The sequence below is a fragment of the Ursus maritimus genome, unplaced genomic scaffold, assembly GCF_017311325.1.
Source record: "Ursus maritimus isolate PB19 unplaced genomic scaffold, ASM1731132v1 scaffold_1, whole genome shotgun sequence".
In the NCBI taxonomy this organism is placed as follows: Eukaryota; Metazoa; Chordata; class Mammalia; order Carnivora; family Ursidae; genus Ursus; species Ursus maritimus.
Window position 1 is genome coordinate 89,885,741 of NW_024423343.1, and position 20,913 is coordinate 89,906,653.

At 43.0% G+C, this 20,913-nt stretch overlaps 1 long non-coding RNA gene across 1 annotated transcript in view; it reads right to left on the minus strand.

Moving 5' to 3' along the window:
• Positions 1-5,897: 5,897 nt before the first annotated feature.
• LOC121106314 overlaps positions 5,898-20,913 on the minus strand; it is a 90,724-nt gene continuing 75,708 nt past the window's right edge. Inside the window, exon 6 of the long non-coding RNA XR_005838942.1 lies at positions 5,898-6,782. This is a non-coding gene — a long non-coding RNA (uncharacterized LOC121106314). The remainder of the gene's footprint in view (positions 6,783-20,913) is intronic.

Here is a 20,913-nt window from a genome sequence, read left to right on the forward strand (position 1 = left end):
CATCAGTTGATGAACATCTGGGCTCTTTCCATGTGTTGGCTAATGTGGATAGTGCTACTACAAACATCGGGGTACATGTGCCCCTTCAAATCATTCTTTTTGTATCCTTTGGATAAATACCTAGTAGTGCAATTGCCAGGTCATAGGGTAGCTCTATTTTTAACTTTTTGAGGAACCTCCATATTGTTTTTTCAGGAGTGGCTACACCAGTTTGCACTCCCACCAACAGTGTAAGAGGGTTCCCCTTTCTCTGCATCCTAACCAAAACCTGTTGTTTCCTGAGTTGTTAATTTTAACCATTCTGACCCCTGTGAGGTGGTGTCTCATTGTGGTTTTGATTTGTATTTCCCTGATGATTAGTGATGTTGAGATTCTTTTCATGTGTCTGTTGGCCATCTGTAGGCACTCTTTGGAATTCGGATACTCTACCCATTTTCGTAATCAGATTTTTTTTCATTATTATTATTGAGTTCTATGGGTTCTTCCTATATTTTGGACATTGACCCTTTATTGAATATATGATTTGCAAGTATCTTCTCCTTTTCAGTAAGGTGTCTTCATTTTGCTGATGGTTTCCTTCACTATGCTTTAAAAAACAAGCTTTTAACTTTGATGTAGTCCCATTTACTTATTTTTGTTTTGTTGCCCTTGTCTTTGAATTAAGATCCAAAAAACATCACTAAGACATGTCAAGGAGCTTACCATTTACGTTTTCTTCTAGAAATTTTACAATTTCAGATCTTACACACTTTGAACTAATTTTTGTATACGGTATAAGACAGTGGTCCAGCTTCATTCTTTTGCATGCGGCTGTCCAGTTTTCCCAACACCATTGATTGAAAAGACTATCTCTTCCAATTGTATACTTTTGCCTCCTTTGTCATAAATTAATTGGCCATCTATATGAGGGTTTATTTCTGGGCTCTCTATTCTGTTCTATTGATCTTTGTGTCTGTTTTTATTGCAATATCACACTGTTTTGATTACTGTAGTTTCATAGTATAGTTTGAAATCAGGGAGCGTCATACTTCTGGCTCGCTCTATCTCAAGATTGCTTTGTTTATTCAGGCTTTTGCGGTTCCAGCACAAATTTTAGAATTGTTCGTTCTAATTCTGTGAAAATTGCTATTGAGATTGTGATGAGATTGCACTGAATATGGAGATTGCTTTGGGCAGTATGGACAACTTAATAGTATTAATTCTTCCAACCTATGAATATGGAATAATTTTCCATATATTTGTCTTTTCTTCAACTTCTTTCATTCGTGTCTTACAATTTTCAATATTCATGTATTTCGCCTCCTTGGTAAAACTCCCTGCTAGGTATTTTATTCTATTTGATGCAATTATAAATGGGATTGTTTTCTTGATTTTTCTTTTGCATAATTTGTTGTTAAGTGTACAGAAAAGCAACAGAATTTTATATACGGATTTTGCATCCTGCAACTGTACTAAATTCATTTATTAGCTCTAATAGTTTTCTGGTGGCCTTATAAAATAAGTTCAGAAGTGTTCCCTCCTTTTCCATTTTTGGAAGTGTTTGAGAAGGATAGGTGTTAAGTCTTTGAATGTTTGGTCTCTTGTTCTTTTGAATTTGGAACATATTCCTCTGTCCCCTTATTTTGCCTGATTCTCTGTTTCCTTTTATATTAGATGAAACAGCTACCTCTGCCAGTCTTGAAGGAGTACATCCTCCCTGATGTAGGAGATGGCCCGTGGGGCTCACAGGCACAACCCCCCCCGCCCCGCACCACCAAAGCCAGGCACTCCCGGGCTGCGTACACCTGCTAGCCATGGTGGAGCCATGGCAGCACAGCAGGGATGGCATGGCACTTGCCAGCCTGTGGCGCAGCTGTGGCATGGGGAGAAGGGGCATTCACCCAGCTGTGGTGGGGCTGCACAGACCCTCATTTTCAAATGGTCATGGAGCGTTGGGCTCACTGTGCACAAATGAGCTGTGGAGGTAACACATTTCCATCCCTTCGCTGCTGGACAGGTTGCCAAATCCCTGGCTTTGAGGAACCATCACAGTGCCCCCTCCAGTTAGTGCTATGGCTGGCTTGGAGGAGTCTCAGAAGCACTGGCAGGAAGGTATACCAGGCGTCCCTCACTGCTCAGTGGAGCTTTGAGCTAGCCTACATCCCTCTTCTCCCCAGGCGCCTCTAACCATAATGTGAACAGAGAGCACCGGGGGAGTTGTTACAATGCAGATTCCTGGGCCCTGCCCCAGAAATTCTGATTCAGGCAGTCCAGGGTTAGCCCAGCTACCTGCATTTATAACAGGTAAACCAGGTTGGGCTCCCCCAGCCGCTCCCTCTTCCTGGTTCATACTTCGGGTAATCTCCTCCTGAGTCTGTGTGGGACCTGTGACTTGCTTCTCGACAGAGGATACAAGTGACGGAATCACGTTCCTATGATTACATTATGTTATAGAAGACTCCATCTCGCTAGAAGACTCACGCTAGAAATTTCTTGCTGGCTTGATGAAATAAGTGGCCATGTTGGAAAACTCTAAGTGGCAAAGAACAGCAGGCAGCCTCCAGCCTCTGCTAGCAAGAAGGCATAACCTTTGGCCGGACAACCGCAGGATGTGAATCCTGCCAGCAACCTGAGTGGCAGGATTCTTCCACAGGCGGACTTTTCCACAGCCTGGACAGTCAACATTTCAACCGCAGCCTCGTAAGAGGACACAAGCCACATGAGCCCTGCCCAGGTTCCTGACCCGTGAAACTGTGAGATAACAAATGCAGGCGTTTTAAGCTGCTAGATTTGTAGTAATTTGTTACACATCAATGGGGGGGGGGGAGGTGTTACAGAACGAATGTCTGTGTCCCCTCCCCATTCATATGTTGAAATATAATCCCCAACGTGATTGTGATGGGAGGTGGGGCCTTTGGGAGGTGATTAAGTCATAAGAGTAGAGACCCCATGAATGGGATTAGGGCCCTAGAAGAAGCGGCCAGAGACACAGCTCGCTTTTTTTCAGCCATGTGAGGATACAAGTCAGCAGTTAGAGACCTGAAAGACAGTCCTCCTCAGAGCTCAGCCATGCCAGCACCCTGATCTTGGGCTTCCAGCCTCAGAACCGTGAGCAATAAATGCGTGCTGTTTAAGCCCCCAGGTCTGTGGTATTTTATCGCGTAGCCCGAGCTAAGGCACCAGGTGACCCCTATTTATGCAGCAAGGACACCAACATGCCGAGTGACCCTGGCGCACATCGTGGAGCCTACCCTGGTCCCCACCTTGAGAACCACCGATCCAAATTAAGGTGAGGCTAAGCCTCAGGGGCCTCCAGTACTCACCTGTCTTGAACCAAACACTAGAGGTCTTCTGGACATTAAAGACCAGCCTGGCTCCTGGAGGGGGAAGACGGAGGTCCTTGAATTCTTCAGGAGTCCTTTGAAGTTTCATTATAACTGCTTCCTGCCCCCAGGCTTCCATCTGACTGTCCAATCCAGAGGTGGCCCAGGACCATAGGCTTGGAAGCCAAAGAGCAGACACGTTGTAGTTTGTCCCTTTCACTACTCTTCACAGTAGTGGGGAGCATCTGGAAAAATCTTAGGGGTCCTAAATATCTCTACTTGGCCTTCTAATATCTAAATGATCACAAGATCAGTTTGGGGTTTTTTAAAGATTTTATTTATTTACTTGTCAGAGAGAGAGGGGGGAGAGAGAACATAAGCGAGGGGGGGTGGGCAGAGGGAGAAGCAGGTGCCCAGCTGAGCAGGGAGCCTGATGTGGGGACGCAGTCACAGGAGCCCAGGATCATGACCTGACCCGAAAGCAGGCGCTTAACCGACTCAGCCACCCAGGCGTCCCACAATATCAGCTTTTAAATGACAAAAAGACTGACAGTTCCAATTACGTGTACATGAACAAATATATATATATTTGTTTCAGTGTTTGTGTCCCTCTACACACACACACACACACACACACACACACACACGTACACACACAGAGGAACAGAAGCACTATACATAAGGGCAGGGATTTTTTCTGTGGTGCTCACTGATGTATCTCCAGAGCCTAGAACTTTGCTTAACATCTATTTGTAGGAAGGAAAGAAGGATGGATTAGAGTGAGAGGGTGGGATACTGTAATGGTCTCCCATCAGGAGAGTGTTAAACTAATCAATAAAACTAAGCCAGTGTTAATGGGTGATCACAGTCTCGTCCTTTTCTGCCTCAGAGCAGCAGCCAGTAGAAATAGTCCAAGGCTCTGACACAGCGATTCACATTCCAAAGACAGTTGTCCATTTCATCCCCTTTCAGGGACAGCGGGGCAGCTTAACTGCATGTTCATTTGTCTTAAAATGCCCCCGGTGCCCTCAATTAGCCACAATTTGCAGCCAATTGAAGACAGCATGCATATTTTTAGAAACCCTTACAGTGACATACCACTGTTCACCCATGAGACTTCGTCTCATGATAATTCACATCCTGTCAAACAGTGGAGTCACACAAGCAGGGTGGCCCGTTGGGGAGAGCCTCGTGAATGCACAATAGCCTTAATGGGCCAATCTTTAAACAGACCACCCAGTACGGAGAGGAGTAATAGAAGCAAGTCTGAGAGAGACAGTTCTCTTTAACTTTTAATTTCCTTTTCTGGCCAAAGACAGATCTGTGATGTGATTTTAACATGACTTTTTACAGCTCCAGATTTCTCTAGCAGTAAAACCAGCTTCGTGTCGGTACTTTTCCTTCTTAACCACTTCTCTCGCTTTGGGGATCAAGTTCTTTCAAACCTATCTGTGGATGAGTCTAAGCAGCTTCCAGCATCATTTGTCCTCAAGTGAATTAGGAAAACCATTACCAGCTTGCCTCATGTTTCTTGGCAAGTCTAACCATTGAGCAGACTGATGTCCTGTTTAATCAAAGAATTTATTTACACAGAATTGACATTTCTATTCATACCTCACCTTACAAAATGAAGGAGGAAAGACAAACTTCTTAAATCTCTAGTCTTTAATTTGGAACCTGGTTCACCACCATCACCTACCTCTCTTCACCCCGGGGAGCAGGGTGGGGGAGGAAGGGAAGGCACAAGAATGTGCACTAACAAGGTCTGCCTGGCATGCCCGGCCTGTGTGTGCACATGTGTGGGATAAGAGCAAGGATTCTGTCTGGCACCATACATTTTCCCTGCAGCATGGTGCTCAACGAAGCTCCCATAATTTACTCTAGGTTCCAAACGAGATCAGAGAGCAGCACTGCGACAGGCTGTATGTCACTGGGATTTGGGAGAACAGTAACTCCGTTTCTCTGTCCATGAACCAACAAATCTTAAGTGCTCATTATTTGCTAAGGACCGACTGAACAAAGAATATGTGAAAACAGAAGGCCACCAAGTGGGGAGAAGGGAGCCACTGTGTGCCACACTGGGTGCTAGGCACTGACCCATGTTTTCTCCTTTAATTCCCAAGAGATACAAATTTGTTCTTTGCCATTTTACTCAGGCAGAAACTGAGGCTCAGAGGAGTTAAGTAACTTTCTCAAAGTCACACTGCCGATTTTGAACCCAAGCCATCTTCTTCCTGCTATACCACAAACTCTTCCTGGTTTGTTCCTAACTACCCCTCTTCCCCACATGGCTTCTTTATGCTTCCACCTCCATTCACAGTCAAGGATTTGTCTGACTTTTTTAAAAAAATACTACAGAATTAGGGCTACGCTCTTCCAAGATAACTTCCAACAGGGTCGGTATTTTATGTTACTACTAAGTTCGCCCCCCAAGTTGGGCCAGATTTTAGAAGAATGGGATGATACATGACTAAAGCATTCAGCATAACCCCCCGCCCCGTAGAGCTGAACAAATGATAGGATATGAATCTTCACACCAAGAGCTGGAAAACAAGTGTGTGACCCCTAAGAAGAACAAATTTTGGTGGCACAAACTCTTAAAAACATAACCTTTATTTCTTCAATAGAGGCCTTTCATTAAATTGCACAGATAAATAGCCAAACATACAAACAAATGAATCAATAAGGCTTCAAAAGAAATGAGGACCACAGAGAAAGCCTAATGTGCTCATTCTTCGCTTTCACCCACCAAATCAACACCCTCCCCGGGTGCTTTGGGTGTCTCCTGCTCTTCTATGCACTTGCCCATAAGAGCAATGACATTTGTTGATTACACTCATTTGGTTTTTAGAGGCCAAGGTGGATTGTATTCGCCTTTTCTATTAGCCTCGCAATACCTCCCTGTATTTTTTGCAGTAGAGTTTCTGAACAGCAATAGGTTCTAATCAATCTTCCTGGCTTCATTTCTCAGAATCTCACAATCTCCTCAAGGAACATTTCAAACCTGATTTATCATCATTACCAGACCCTAAATATTCACCAGATTCTTTATTATTTATTACACCTAGTTAATTTGCCTGTTCTGGCCTTATGGGTCAAATCACAGAGCATGCGAAAGATTATCCCACAATATGTCATGAAGACTGTACTATAATGCACAGTCACATTTAGGAAGAAGCATTTCTCTCTCTCTCTCTCTCTCTCTCTCTCTCTCTCACACACACACACACACACACACACACACACACACACACACACACGCGGTAGCTTTGAACCGTGGCGGAGCCCCTCTGCTTCTCTTCGAGACTCTGACCCGCATCCAGGCATTCGCCCCTTGCTCTGAGCACCTTCTGAACCGCATGCGCAGGGCAAGTACCAGCAACTTCCCCATCTCCCTCCAGCTGGGCAAAGCCCCATCTGTGCTCTCTGTTAAAGAGCCTGGCAAGGGACTGCATGGGAAAAAGTGATTCCAGGTCAGTCCTGTGTGGGGAGAAAGCGTCCTAAGGTTATAATGAGGTGAGAAATGGAAACAGGTTACATTGCTACCCTTCTGGGATGAAATGACACCCTCAGGTTGACCCATCCTAGAGAACAAAGATCTCCCAATGGTGACCCTCTGAGGGAGACACGTCACACCCGCACCCCTCATGCCACCCACCAAATTAGCTGTGGCTTCCCAGTCCACAGCTCCAGCACCCTCCCCTTTGCCCCGGATGAAGGAATTTTGGCTCAGCCATGAGCAGTCCAAACTGGTGTTCCACCCATCACACAGTGATGATAGAAGGGGTTCTGTTCGAATCCCCTTTTCGAAAAACATCTCTAGCTCAGTCCCTATGCTGTGCTCTGAGAAGACCTTTCCGAGCCTGACTCTGCCCAGGAAACAGCTGTCTGGGGTGTGTTAGTGAATGCAAGCAGGCTCGTCCAGGACGAAAACTCCAAGACACCAAAGATGTATTCTGTGCTGCTCCAGATGACAGAATTAGAACCAATCAGAGAAGTTGTTGAACAAGGAGTTTCTTCTTCATACAAGGAAGAGCTTCAGACAGTCCCTTTTCAAAACAGTCTGTCTTGTGGAACAGCTAAAGAGGTTAGGTAACCATTGCCAAGGGATGGTGCGCGAGAGGCAACCCACACACCCGCCAGGACCTCTTCCAACTCAAAGCTGGTGTGACTCTGAGGAGATGTTCTACACCAACTCACAGAGCCAAAGCATTCTATACCGGGAACAGATTTCCGGGTTCATCGTGTCTAGACGTTGCAAATTAGACATCCCAGGCTGAATTTAGCCCAGGGGCAAATTTCATTTTGTTTACAGAGTGTTGGTGTGCACAGGCTTAGTGTTTCACCCAATATTGAAAAATATTTATCCAAAATAAAGAAAACACTTTACATAAAATCTGAATTTTTCAGCTTCTCTTTTAAAGAAAAATCAGAAGATCTGGTCATACGAGGCCTGCATTCAACTTGAAGCTGAATCATGGCTGCTCCTTTTAGATGGGACTGTGCTCTGGCACGGTCCCCACCATCTTCCATTGCCCCCCAGCCTCACATTAAAGTTGGGGTTTTGTTGGCTTTCTGTTTTATTGGTTTGTTTTGTTGTGTTTTGTTTCAGGATCTCTTTATCCACATGTATTTTCTGTCTTCCTGTAGCCATGAGTGTTTGCTTCTGCTGGCCTAGTGAAACCCTAGATAAACTGACTAAGGCTCAGAGAAGTTAAGTGACTTGTCCAAGGTCACCAGCCAGCTAATACAAAGCAAGGAGCACAACTCAGTTTCTCTTGTGACCCAGTGCTCCAACGACTTGGCCACACTGCCAGGCCTTCACAGCTGATTTCCCTGGACCAATTTGAATATTCACATTCAGGTCATGCAAGCTATCCCTCTGCACTTCCATCTAATATATCCTAGTGATATAGCTCCACATTTGCCCTTAAAAAACAATAATAATAGCAAAAAATAAAAACAAAAACAAAAAAACCACCTCTTCTCTCCAGATGACTTTGCAAGTTACTACCACCCAAAGACCAAACACCCTTTGTGTGTCCAATAAAAAATCGATCTGATGAACACATAAGATTTCAATCTTCCTTGCAAAATCAAGAATAGGCCAAAACCTTATTATTTCAGACTCTGCACTGATAATCCAAATCAATAGTGCAAACAAGATTTCTGGGGGAAAGGTTAAAGTAATTGGCAGAACACACTGGTGTCAAGCTACCGTAAGCACTTTCAAAGCAAATAATTAAATACGAATAATTGATAAGCTCGCCATAAACAATTCATTTATATATATATATGGATTTATAAGACATCTCTTTAGAATCTAAGTTACTGTCTGCACTTGAAAATGCTATAACCACACACTTCCTAAAATCTTCCATGATCAGACCTGTACCTGATTTAACCTACCTATGCTCCACACCAGTCAGGAATTTTAAATACTGAGTAAACCAAAAACTGATGAAGTACTTTTTTTTTTTTAGAGAGAGAGAACATGATGGGGGGGGGGGGTGGCAAAGGAAGAGAGAATCTTAAGCAGGCTCCACGCCGACCGTGGAGCTAATGCAGGGTTCTATCTCAACGACCCTGAGACTGATCGTGATCTGAGCTGAAATCAAAGGCACCCCCCGATGAAGGACTTTTTTAAAAGTTTTTAGTTGGGGTGGGAGACCACTCAAGGCAGAGCCTAGGTTAACTCACTCTGCCTATGTGTTAAGCAGTTCTATTTTGCCCTGGCACTAAACAGAGACCCACCTTGGACTGACTCACTGTCAGGTCCCCACATAGGAGGGAGATGGACTTGGCTGGGTCAGGTCACATTTGGGCTCAGCTCTTGGATGAGACTGATGTAGAGAGAGCATGTTAAAAGACTGCCTAATCACTGAGGCCATAGATACCAAGCTGTCAGACTAGAAAACGGATTGAGGATTACCTGAGCTGTCCTTTAAGCCTAACCTCAGCTAGAGACATAACAGACTTAGTCACCTGCGGCCTACCCAGGATCTACTCACCCTTCCTCCTTCCTAGGAAAATCCACATTGTAGTTAGGTATCTAGGATTGATAATCAGCTAGAACACAACAGACAGACTTACTGTTGTTCAGAGCTAGTATCCATTCTGACTGATCGTAACCAAACTGTACTAGATGTAACATATTTAAAGATTTATTTATTTGAGGGGCTCCTGGGTGGCTCAGTAGGTTAAGCATCTGCCTTCCGCTCAGGTCATGCTCTCAGGGTCCTCGGATCCAGCCCTGTGTCAGACCCCCTGCTCAGCAGGGAGTCTGCTCTCCCTCTCCCACTTTCCCTCTGTTCTTGCTCTCTCTCTCTCTCTCCGCTCGATCTAAGAGTGTGAGCACAAGCATGGGGGGTAAGGTGGGGATAAAGGGGTAGAGGGAGAGGGAGAGAGAAAAATCTTAAGCAGGCTCCCTGCTGAGCCTGGAGCCACCCAGCACAGCATGCAGGGCTCCATCTCATCACCCTGATGACGTAAGCTGAAACCACGAGTCTGCTGCTTAATCGACTATGCCACCCGGGCACCCCTAGACCTAACAAATATAGAATCTCAGTCCTCTGGGAAAGCAGTGTACCTACCAGTTCTGACTACAGAAAAGAACCCTGATTAGTAGCAGCCAATCACAGTAATCCCATTCTTCTATCTCCAATTCATCTTGTTGATGATTGGTTTAAGTACCCTGCCTTTGGCCAATCAGGTCAGAGTATTCCCCCTTTTGATTGCTATTCTTTCAGGGTTGGACCTACAATCTAACTAACCCAGTCAGGCTAAAGAAATGGAATATTTGGTCCATGACTCAGGGAAAGATTTTCCTCTCACTCCCACAAAACAAAGAAGTCACTAGTCCTGGCTGTTAATAGCGAGCCCTCTTCAAACTCTGAGGGCAGTCCTCTTGAGGACAGAGCCTAGACACAGATGAGGATAAGCGGGGAGAGCATGAAGACTTGCAGAGAAATAGAGCCATAGGTCCAAGGATTAGGGTACTGTGCCTGGAGCTTGCCCTACCTCTTGTCCTCCGGCCTAAGAAACAGTAAATTTCCTGACTGTTTAAACTACTTTAGGTGGCAATTCTGTTCCTTACAGTTAAAAATATTCAGTATTTGCACAAGCCAAAATATTCAAAGCAGGTTAGAGGGACTTTCCAGGTGAAGCCAGTGTTTTAACCCATCCCTATGCAAACTTTATAATCAGAACAGATAGAGCAACTGTTTGCAGCTGCAAAGTTCAGTTTGCATTCTTGTTTTTGACAGTAGTTGAAACACAATGTTACATTAATTTCAGGTGTACAACATGGTGATACAACAAATTTATACATTATGCGAGGCTCACCAGAAGTGTAGCTGCCATCTGTCCCAATACATCACTATTACAATATCATTGACTCTATTCCTTCTGCTGTGACTTTTATTCCCATAACTTACTCATTCCCTAGCTGGAAGCCTGTATCTCCCACTCCCCTTCACCCATTTCGCCCATACCCCACTGCCCCTCCTGCAACCATCACTTTGTTCTCTGTATTCATAGGACTGATTCTGCTTTTTGGTAGTTTATACTTTCCCTTTCTTTCTTTCTTTTTTTTTTTTTTAGATTCTACATATGAGTGAAATCATACTGTATTTTTCTTCCTCAGTCTTATTTCTCTTAGCATAATACCCTCTAGGTCCATCCATATTGTCTCAAATGGCACTACCTCATCCTTTGTTATGGCTATATATATTATGGAAACTCAGCATATATATAAGGAAGATATGGCCTCTGTGTGTGTGTGTGTGTGTGTGTGTGTGTGTGTGTGTGTGTGTGTGTATACACATCCATTTGTCTACTGAGGGACACTTAGGTTGCTTCCATATGTTGGCTATTATAAATAATGATGCAATAAACATGGGGCTGCATGTATCTTTGCAAATTAGTGTTTTCATTTTCTTTGGTAAATACCCAATAGTGGAACTATTGGGTCATATGGTACTTACGTTTTTAATTTTTTGAGGAACCTCCATACGGTTTTCCTCAGTGACTGCACCAATTTATTTTCCCACCAATAGTGTACAAGTGTTCTTTTTTCCCCCACATTCTGTCCAACACTTGTTATTTCTAGTCTTTTTGACTTTAGCCACTCTTGACAGTATAAGGTGATATCTCATTGTAATTTTGATTTGCATTTCCCTGATGATGAGTGATGGTGAGCATCTTTTCATGTGTCTGTTGGCCATATGTAGGTCTTCTCTAGAAAAATGCCTATTCAGGTCCTCTGCCCATTTTTACTTTTTTTTTTTTCTTATTATAATAATATTTTTTATTATATTCTGTTAGTCACCATAGAGTACATCCCTGGTTTCTGATGTAAAGTTCGATGATTCATTAGTTGTGTATAACACCCAGTGCACCATGCAATATGTGCCCTCCTTACTACCCATCACCAGTCTATCCCATTCCCCCACCCCCCTCCCCTCTGAAGCCCTCAGTTTGTTTCTCAGAGTCCATAGACTCTCATGTTTCATTCTGCCCATTTTTAATCAGATTTTTTGGCATTGAGTTATATAAATTCGTTATATATTTTGGATATTAATTCCTTATTATCATTTGCAAATATCTTCTCCTATTCAGTAGGTTGCCTTTTCATTCTATTGATATTTTCCCTTGCTGTGCAAAAGTTTTTTTATTTTGATGTAGTCTCAATAGTTTATTTTTGCTTTTGTTTCCCTTCCCTCAGGATATATATCTAGAAAAATGTTGCTACGGCCAATGTCAGAAAAATCACTGCCTGTGCTCTCTTCTAGATTTTTATGGTTTCAGGTAACATTTAGGTCTTTAATCCATTTTTACTTTATTTTTGTGTATGGTGTAAGAAAGTGGTCCAGGTTCATTCTTTTGCATGTAGCTGTCCAGTTTTCCCAGCACCATTTATTGAAGAGAACATCTTTCCCCCATCATATATTCTTGCTTCCTTTGTCATAGATTAATTGACTATATAATCTTGGGTTTATTTCTGGCTCTCTATTCTGTCTCATTGATCTATGTGTCTATTTTCATGCCAGTACCATACTGTTTTCATTACTACAGCTCTGCAGTATATCTTGAAATCTGGAATTGTGATATTTTCAGCTTTGTTTTTCTTTTTCAAGATTGCCTTGGCTGTTCGGGGTCTTTTGTAGTTCCATAGGAATTTTAGTATTATTTGTTCTACTTCGTGAAAAATGCTGTTGTATTTTGATATGGATTGCTCTGACTCTGTAGATTTCCTTGGGTAATATGGAAATTTTAACAGTATTAATTCTTTCTATCCAGAAGCATGGGATATCTTTCCATTTGTGTTTTCTTTAATTTCTTTTATCAGTTTTTTTTTTTAATTTTTCAGAGTACAGGTCTTTCAATTCTTTGGTTAAGTTTATTCCCTAGTATTTTATTATTTTTGGTGCAATTGTAAATGGTGTTGTTTTCTTAATTTCTCTTTCTGCTACTTCATTATTAGTGTATAAGAATGCTAATGGTTTTTCATCATTGAGTATGAAGTTAGCTGCAGATTTGCCATATATGGCCTTTGTTATCTTGAGGTATATTCCAACCCTAGTTGGTTGAGAATTTTTATCATGAAAAGATGTTGAATTTTGTCAAATGCTTTTTCGTCATCTATTGAGATGATCATATAATTTTTATCCTTCCTTTTGTTGATGTGATGTATCAGGTTGATAGATTCGTGAATACTGAACCATCCTTCTATCCCTGGGATAAATCTCACTTGATCATGGTAGCTGATCCTTTTAATGCATTGTTGAATGCAGTTCCATAGTGTTTTGTTGGGGATTTTTGCATCGACGTTCATAAGGGTTATTGACCTTTTCTTTTATTGTGGTGTCTTTGTTTGGTTTTGGTATCAGGGTAATGCTGGCCTCACAAAATATATTTGGAAGTTTTCCTTCCTCTTCTATTTTTTGGAAGAGTTTGAGGGGAATAGATACTAACTCTTCTTTAAATGTCTGGTGGAATTTCCCTGGGCCTGGAGTTTTATTTTTTGGTAGTTTTTCTATTACCAATCAATTTCATTGTTTGTAATCGGTTTGTTCAGATTTTTTATTTTTCCCTGATTTGGTTTTAGATTATGTGTTTCTAGGAATTTGTCCGTTTTTCTTGGTTGTGCCATTTGTTGGCATAATAATTTTTCTGTAGTGTTCTCTCAAAATCCTTTGTATTTCTGTGGTGTCAGCTGTCCTTCTCTCTCATTTCTGATTTTATTTGGATTCTTTCTCTTTTTTTCTTGATTGAGTCTGGCTAAGGGTTTATCAATTTTGTTTGTCTTTTCAAAGAACCAGCTCTTGGTTTCACTGATGTTTTTTCTATTGTTTTTTTTTTTTGTTTGGGTGGGTGGTTTTTTTGTGAGTCTGTATGTCATTTATTTTTGCTCTGATCTTTATTTTCTTCTTCCTTCTACTCACCCTGGGCTTTGTTTACTCTTCTTGTTCCTTTAGGTGTAAGGTTAGATTGTTTATTTGAGCTTTTTCTTATTTCTTGAAGTAGGACTGTGTCACTATATATTTCCCTCTTAGAACTGCTTTCACTGTGTCCCAAAGATTTTGGACCATTGTGCTTTCAGTTTATTTGTCTCTGGGTATTTTTTTTATTTCTTCTTTGAATGCTTTACTGACCTATTTGTTGTTTAATATCATGTTTTTGAGCTTCCAAATGTTTGTGCTTTTTCCAGTTTTTTTCTTGTGATTTATTTCTAGTTTCATATTGTTGTGATCAGAAAAGATGTATGGTATGATCTTAATCTTCTTAAATTTATTGAGGCTTATTTTGTGGCCTATTATATGATCTATTCTGGAGAACATTCCGTGTACACTTGGAAAGAATGTGTATTCTGTTGTTTCAGGGTGGAATGTGCTGTCTATATCTGTTCTGTCCATCTGGTTGAATGTGTCATTCAAAGACACTGTTTTCTTGTTGATTTTCTGTCTGGATAATCTATCCATTGATGTAAGTAGGGTGTTAAAGTCCCCTACTATTACTGTATTACCATCAATTTCTCTTTTTATGTTCATTAGTATTTGCTCTATGTTTTTAGGTGCTCTGGTACTGGGTGTGTATTTATTTCTTATATCCAATTGTTGGATTGATCCTTTCATCATTACATAAGACAGTTCAAAGTTTTTAATGCACCCACTTGGTGCACGCCCAGACACTTGTAACTGGGCAAGGAAAGGAGGTCAGTAAACTGGGGAAAACACAGCTCTGGCATGAGATAGTCTTGGGTCCATCTCAGCTGTTCCATTTATAAATTCTGTGACCACAGGAAAGTGTCAATATCAGCACATTATGGGAAAATACATATATAATTGTTCTGAGAATTCAAGTAATTGCAATGCACAAAATGTCTAGTGTGCAAGATAGAAGCTTAATAAATAAAAGACATCCTCCTTCCCCTTTTCCACCCCATCATCTAAGAAGTCTTTCCAGATCCCCTGACCCCAGAGTTCCAGGTACCCCAACTGCTCCAGCTCCTATTTCACCCCTTTCCTTTCTTCCCCTCCAACTCCACACTTGTCTAATTTCTATCCCTGTTATGTTTTGTGTGGCTGGTATATGCTTTGCATTGACTCCATTTACTGGTACTTAATATGCAGTAGGTACTGTTATGACACTTAATCCTCACAACCACAATCAGCCAGTAAGAAAAGTGATATGCTTGTTTTATAGCTGATGAAATGAGGCTCACTGAAGTGGTATAAACTTGTCCATGACTTTTTTTTAAGGTGAATTAAGAGGAAGGAATTCTAGGCCAACGTGATTCCAAAGGCTATGTTCTTATCTACTTCATTACACTGCCCATCCGAGGAGTAATTTATATATGTTTCTGTATATCTCTTCCAACAGACTGAGTTGTTCAAAAACAGAGCCCTTGCTTTCTAAAGAAAGGTAGGTAATGAAAGAACTGAACAGCTGCCCATTCTAAGCCATCATTGACAACACACACTTTTGATTGCCCATTGTGTGAGCCTTCTTGAGTCCTGGGATACACGAAAAGGCATAAGACACTGTTCTTGCCCTCCAGAGACTCAAAACCAGATGTAGAAATAAGACCTTTACATAGAAAGCAATCTGAGATAGCATATCTTATTTCTCCAGGGAGAACTGCCAAATCCAAGTGCCAGAGGGGGTCAAAGGAAGGAGATCATCAAGAGCTGAAATGAGATAAACAGAAGTGGAGCAAACACTGCAGGCCCATGGGGATTAAGCAGAACTTCAGAAGGGAGATCCTGTGTGCATGGAGGCGGGGGGGAGATGATAAACGAGGGGAGGATGGGGGCGAGTGTTGGAGGCAACACGGAACAGAGAAGGTGTCAAAGATAAACAAAGCCAGATGCTAGTTAGAGTGGTAAGAACAGATTCTAATCAGTAATATCCTATTAGAATAGGAAAGAGTCCAGCATGAACAGAACTCAACTTTGATTTGTACAGAGATGACTGGGCATTTTAAAGGGAGGGTGAAGGAGTAGGGAGGGGGTGAGCAGGGGCTCCACAGAATCAGGAATTGAAAAATCACAAAAAGCAGGAAGAGGGTTGGTCCATGTGAACCCCATGCGGGTTTGCTAACTGGTGCTTATTAAAGTTAGACTCCTACCCTCTCACTGAGACTGAGAAACCAGAGTGTTGGCTGGAAGAAAGAGCAAATTCTTTTACCAACCTTGGGTTTTCTCAGGCAGGTGCTTTAAGGGGACCAGGGACCAGGGGCATCCTAGGGAGGCAGTCTTGAGCTGTTAGAAACCATGCTAGTGTTTGTTCAAGTCTTTTTAGGCCAAGGTTGAGGCCTAGTAGAGAAGAGAGCTCCGAGGAGCCTGGCTGCAGTTTGGTCAAGGGCTTCTGACAGGGAGCACCTTCTAGCCAGCAGGCCAGGCACTGACAGAGGTCTCTATATCAAAGACAGGATTGATAATGACAGGTGAAAAACCAAGCTGCTGATTTTGAACTCTCCCTTAGAGGGAGGGCAAGCACCAGTCCCAAAGTGCCTAAGACTGAGTGAGGGGTTTCCCAGCATGGGAAACGTTTGGTGCCAGCATAGGAAAAATCAGGCAAACAGGGACCCATGGCTCAGCACCCCATCGGAGGCAGGGGCACCTGGGACAGGTTACTGCGCAGGAAGGCACTGGCAAAGTTAGGGACTTCAGGTGATTCCTCCTGCTGTAAAACACTGAAGACCCCAGGCCTCGCTGGCCCTTTAGAGGGTCAGGTGGTGTGGTGTCCACTGTGCCAAGACATACTAGTTCTGGCCATCTTAGTCATGGTTCCAGAGTTTCTGAGCTGAGTCTGGGTCTGCCTCCTTTGCTCTGAGAGCCTCAGACACACAGTATTGCACTTCGTGAATTGTCTGAGAAGGTAGGACCACTCACTGCAGGTCTGCCTTTTAAAGAAATGGAGGAATTTGACTCCAGAGGCAGAAGGACCAGATGGGAACACACTCCCCACAGCAGCTAGCCCTGTGAGTCTGGGCCTTTCTATCCCTCATCCGTAAATAGAGATTAAAAACACCACCTAGCTCACAGGGCTAGGGGGAGAATTAAATGAGATTATGCATGAAAGGCCCTTAACAGGCACCTGTAATATATGAAACATTAAGTGAATAGCGGCTGTTGTTATAATTGTGGTAGTTGTTTTTGCCCTTAAGCATGGACAGGAAGCATGATTTTATTCCGCATTTAAAGGTCAACATCCTGAAACATTTCCACAGGGTTAGATTTTCAGGTGAAAGAAACAAACACAAGGAATCTGTCACATAAATAGAAGTGGACCCTAGGTCCCTAGACTTATGTAATGGCCACTCAGAGACGTCTGGAAAAACAAAGCAGACTCGTGAAAAATGCTTGTATTGCCCTGGGTGCCATCCATCAGTGGGAAAGGCCTCACCCCGGATTTTGTTTTCTATGTTACGGGAAGGCCAAAAGAAGGGGAACGAAATTCAATTAACAAAAACATAATTGATTTCAGAAATCCATACGCAGAGCATCGTTCTTGCTCCTCGAGGAAAACACTATCAGCATCAAGGCTGGTTAACACGGAGAGTTAAACACTTATTTATTAATTTTTAAAAATATGCTCTTCTTTCAAAGCCTCAGAAGCAAAGTATAATCAAATCACTCTGTAAACTACTGACACTGGATTATTGCTGCAGTGATGAGCGAAATCCAAATGCAGCAAGTCACCTGTCGAGGCCCCCCAGCCCCAGGAGGCCTCTGAAAGGGGTGCTGTGAGCAGCTAGCTTAGGACCCTTTAAACCTCCCCCATCCCCACCCAGCATGGTCTGGCCACAGCGGTCCTGTCACTACCCTGAGCACACGGGCACCTCCATTCAGCCGGCCTGGCCTTCTCCTGGACTTGCAGCCCCGAAAAAATCCTGGCTTTGTCACTTGCAGATTCCAGGACCAGACGTGGCCTCTCTAAAGCCTCGGTCTTCTCGGCTGTGCCATGGGGAAAAGATTTACTAGCCAGAATTATTCTGATGATAAAGAGGAAATGGATGTGAAGTCCTTCATTCCGTGCCTGGCACACAGCGAGCGCACAACAATCTTCCCTCCTCTGTCCTCTGAATCCCTTAGTACCCCTGACTCTTCCAGACTGCCAGCTCACACCCTTCCCCAGGACCTCACGGTGTTGAGTTAGCAATTACGTCTCATTTCATCAGGATCCGTTTTTCCAACCTAATAACAGGGTCAATTCTTTAAGCCAGAGATGGCTGATTATTTCATAAACACATAGAGTGTATGTACCAATCTCAGCTCTACATCTTTACAGTGACTTGTTAAGTCCTCATAACAACCCTATGAGGCCATCAGTATGATTCCTGTTTTAAAGATGAGGAAACTGAGGCACAGAGCGATTCGTAACTGCAAAGGTGGCAGCTCGTCAGCTGCTGTGCTGACATTTAAACTCATGAGAGCTGGCTCCAGCAGCCGTGCTCTTCTCCCCCAGACCCCTGCTCTTGGGACTTCCGTGGCCAAAGCTCCTACCACAGGGAACGACCTCAACAAATATCTCTCAACGGAAAGATGATTTAGTCAACAAGTGTCACTTTGAACATGAGGAAACTGGAAAACGAGGTTACATGGATGATCCCAGGTCAAAAGGACAACTGGGAAGTTGATTATGGCCCAAAGTGTCACATCCCCAGTGGCTTGCTCTTTTGACCACGTCTTCTGAGGGAAGAGTTACACACTGATGGAAGGACAGAAAGAGAAGACATTCGATCCCACACCTGGGCCAGGTGAGGGCCACACTTCTCTCACCCCATGACCCCACCCACCATGTCCCAAAAGGGGTCTTCACACTACGTCAGCTATTCCTACTTCCCCGCTCTCATTTTCAGGGGTTCTTGGTGCTGCACATGTGCAAGAGAACCAGCTGAACTCGAGGCCAGGCCAACGAGACAGAGGCCCAGCTGGACGCCTCACAGGCTACTGCTTGGGGCAAATTTGCACCAACTTCAAACACGTATCTCTCTTCCTGGAGGTTTTCCAAACCAAATTCTGTTTTGGGCGTGCTGTGGAATTTTCTTTCAGGAATCATTTTATAATGTTTCGCCACTCAGTTTTTAAAAACTCAAGAGAATAAATCCCTAGTTTTAACCATTTATAGTCTATCGATATGTTACCTTGTGCTGCCGAGGAAACTTACTGCTGTTTTGCAACCTGGGCACGGTCTTAGGACTCAGGGACCTGGGTGCAAATCTCAGCCCCTGAACTTGGTAGCTGTGGGGTACTGGGCCTTGTGCCTCACTTTCCTCATAATTAAAAGGGTAATAAACATAGAATCTACCTCATAGATAGCCTTGTTTTGAGGATTAAATGAGTTATGTGTATATATATATATATATATTTCTGTGTGTACACAGATGTGTATTTATACATACAGACACATATATACATATTGCATACATACTACATATATACCCATAGATATAACTGTACCCATATAGTGTATAACTATGTGACTAGGTATAGTCATACACTATATATACAGGCGTAGTATGTATATACATACATACATATACAAACATATATATACAAACATATATATATGTAGATAATTTTTGGTTGAATTGTGTTCCCCCAAAATTCGTACATTGACATCCTAACCTCCAGGACCTCAGAATGTGACCCTATTGGGAGAATGGGGTTTTACAGAGGTAAGCAAGTTAAAATGGAGTCATTAGGATGGGCTCTACTCCGGTATGACTTCTAAGAAGCAGAAATTGGACACAAGCCATGTACAGACATGTGAAGACACAGGGAAAAGACGGCCATCTACCAGCCAAGGAGAGAAGCCTGGAGGAGGAGGAACAGATTCTCCTCCACAGCCCTCAGAAGGAACCAGCCCTGTCGACACCTTTCAGACTGCTAGCCTCCAAACTGTGAGAAAATAAGTTTCTGTTGTTAAACCACCCAAATTTGTGGCACTTCATTATAGTAGTCCTAGAAAACTAGTATGTGTCTGTTTCTGTGTGTGTGTGTGTGTGTGTGTGTGTGTGTGTGTACAGAGAGGCACCACCGCTCAAAAAGTACCCAGTACAAGTCAGTAAATTACCTATTAATAGTAGTAAATGTTATTAATCAGAAAGTGTGTGATTTTACACTACACTTTTTAAAAAAGCAGACCTGTGAGGGACGCTTGGGTGGCTCAACCGGTTAAGCATCTACCTTCGGCTCAGGTCATAATCTGAGGGTCCTGGGATCGAGTCCAGCATCGGGTTCTTTGCTCAGAGGGGAACCTGCTTCTCCCTCTGCCCCTCCCCCCCTCCCTCCCCCTTGCTTGTGCTTGCTGTCTTTCTCTCTCCCAAATAGATAAATAAAAACAAAAAATAAACATGCAGACCGGTGGAATACAAAACAGCACACGCGGAAATCTAGGGCGGCTGCAGTCTGCATGTATTCCACGGAAACGCCAGGCTGGCCCGGCTCATCTCAGATCTAGACCTAGCCGTAAGAGCGGCACCATACCAGTAATAATGGAGTCTCTCTAGAGCTTGTTGGAAGTCCTGTGTTTTTCCCTGGCCGTAATAAGTCAAACGTGAGCCTGTATCGCCGCTGATGTAATGTTGAAACAAACACTTCCAACTGCTCTTCTTTCCAGCTTCCAAATGAGTTTAACGAAAATGTATGTTACACAAAGGCAAGCTACCAAAAATGTTACATTTTATAGCTAATTATCTGCAAATTCACCCCAGTATTGTGCAACCGAATCACAGTGGGACTGATTGGGATTTGGGGAACTGAGGCTCACATAAGCTTGTGACTGCCATCCATAACCCCTTACGGCATATTTCATGTTAACCAAAACAGTCCCATTTCCCCTTGCTGTTTATAAGTAAATTATAAACTTGAACTGATGTAATATAGATTTGCCCTAGTACAAATTCCTGATTCATATCTGCGTCATGAATTAGAAGACAACAGAACAGTATGGTTGAAAAAGAGGGGGACCGTGATGGTTAATGGTAGCCCCCTTGACCAGGGCCACAAGGTGCCCAGATACTCGGTCGAACATTTTTCTGGGTGTGGCTGCGAGGGTGTTCCTAAACCAGATTTGCACTCAGATCATTAGACTGAGGAAC